Source organism: Echinops telfairi, unplaced genomic scaffold, assembly GCF_000313985.2.
Source record: "Echinops telfairi isolate 266 unplaced genomic scaffold, ASM31398v2 ScPeMD7_7420;HRSCAF=8458, whole genome shotgun sequence".
Lineage (NCBI taxonomy): Eukaryota > Metazoa > Chordata > Mammalia > Afrosoricida > Tenrecidae > Echinops > Echinops telfairi.
The window spans coordinates 12,977,514-12,979,536 of record NW_022111320.1 but is presented as its reverse complement, the minus strand read 5'-3'; the positions used below and the strand labels follow the sequence as shown (position 1 = coordinate 12,979,536).

The window sequence follows — 2,023 nt, the reverse complement described above, 5'->3', positions numbered from 1 at the left end:
TTGAAAAAATATAGTTAGAAATTCTGGAAGGTACAGTAGCTTACTGAATTTCAAAGAAGAAAATGAGGCTCATCTAGGCATCAAAACATGTGACATTGATATGATAAATATGCGTGTGCATGTGTGTGCATGTATGTAGGAAGTGTGTCCATACAAGGGAGTATACCCCCAACCCACCCACCAAAAAAAAAAGCAGAAGAAAGCTCTGCTTGGCTGTGACATTGTGTTTCCTGCATGGGAAAAATGTCACAGAAACTGTTGTGATGTTGAACACAGCTTACAAGGGCAGCACTATGGGAAAATCTCAAGTGTAAGAGTGGTTTCTCATTTCAAAATGGTGAAATGTCCATTGATAACAAACCTCATTCTGGATGTCCATGAACTTCCAAAATGGACAAAAATGTCAATTTGTGGTGCATTTGGAATTCATTCCACCAGGTCAGACTGCTAATCAAGCTTTCTAGTTAGAGGTTCTGAAAAGATTGTGTAACAGTTTGCAACAAAAAAGGCCTGATTTGTGGCAGACAGGGACTGGTTTTGCCACCACGGCAATGCACCCTTTCAAGCAGTCATCTCAGTGCACCAGTATCTGGCACAAACCAGCATGCCTCTCTTCCTCCACGCACCTTCCTCTCCTGGCCTTACTCTGTGGACTTCTTGGTTCTGTGAATGAAGAGCGACTGAAAGGCCTGCGACTTGACAATACAGACGCGGTGAATAAATACATGAGGGAGGTACCATCAGCCACGCAAAAGATGAGTTTGAAAACTATTTCCAAGAATGGAATCGCAGATTTGACAAATGTATTAAGTGTAATGGGGAGTACTTTGAAAGTGATGAGGTTGTTTAGTAAAAAAAATTAAATACGTAGCTTTGGAAAAAAATCTGTTTTGGGGGGTAGTCCCTTTTCTGTGCCTGTTGTCTGCACCCCTATGTCTGCGGTGGTCATGGTGATTCCATCACTCAGGTCTAGCGTATGCTGCTGCTGAATGCCACATTGCACAGCATGTAATCAGATTCGTAAAGGGGAGTGATGTTGTGATCATAGCATACATTGAGCTTATCGTATGTTCCACCTTCCAGAATCAATAGCTCCTTGGGTATCTGTTTAAAGGTACAGTTGGACCACCCACTTGGAATTAATATCCCCAAGTAGGGGAGGGGGGCACATAATCTTCATAATACAGTATATGCATTAAATAAGAAACCCTGACTTATAACTACATTTTAAATAAACCTATTAGGGTATTTTTTACCTTCCTTCCCAGAACTTTGTATTCTGAGTTTGAGGCTTGGGTCTTTAAATTAATGAGTGTTTACTAGAGCACAAAGCAAAAGTTACATGGAGCTACATTAATGCCAGAGCACTTTAAACTCTTTGTATCTATGTATCTGTGAAGAAGCTATCAAGAGTGAAGAATAAATGATCTTCATAGAAGTAAAGTTGCTTTTACTAAATAAACACAAATAATAATATGTCTGGCACCATGATGATCTACCTGGGTGCTCCTAATGGCACAAACCCTCTCAACAAGACAAAGTATAAAATCCTGATAAACTGGGAACATATTGACATCTTCAAGGATTTCTTTGCACTTGAACCCACAATCAAGAACAAAGGAAGCCGAAGGCAAGTGTGGTAGTCACCTAATCTGGTGTCAATTTAAGGATTAAGAGTGTCAGGGTGGAGTCTAGGCTGTCAATCTGGAGATAGCCAGTGAGACTTCTGTGTGGGCATGGCTTTCTCCTGAAATTTCTGGGAAATCTGGTACTTCCTCCTTGGAGGCAGAAGATACTCCTTTCTCTCTCTGCTACTTCCTGGGAGACATTGCAGAAGACAAGCCACATGGACGCAACCAGACCTCTAAAGCCGGAAAATATATAGAGAGACCCTTGCCAGTACCGAGATGCTAACAGCGCCACTGGACCCAAAGACTTTCTACCCACTGGCTTGTGATCGTTCTGCATTTGGCGTCATTGCATGTGTTTCGTGAGTCTGAAGAGGACTTTATAGATTGGTTTC

The 2,023-nt window shown here is 41.6% G+C and overlaps 1 pseudogene; it reads left to right on the top strand.

Annotated features, from left to right (window-relative positions):
- Positions 1–551: 551 nt before the first annotated feature.
- The window catches only part of LOC101663080, a 154,690-nt pseudogene continuing 153,218 nt past the window's right edge, over positions 552–2,023 (top strand).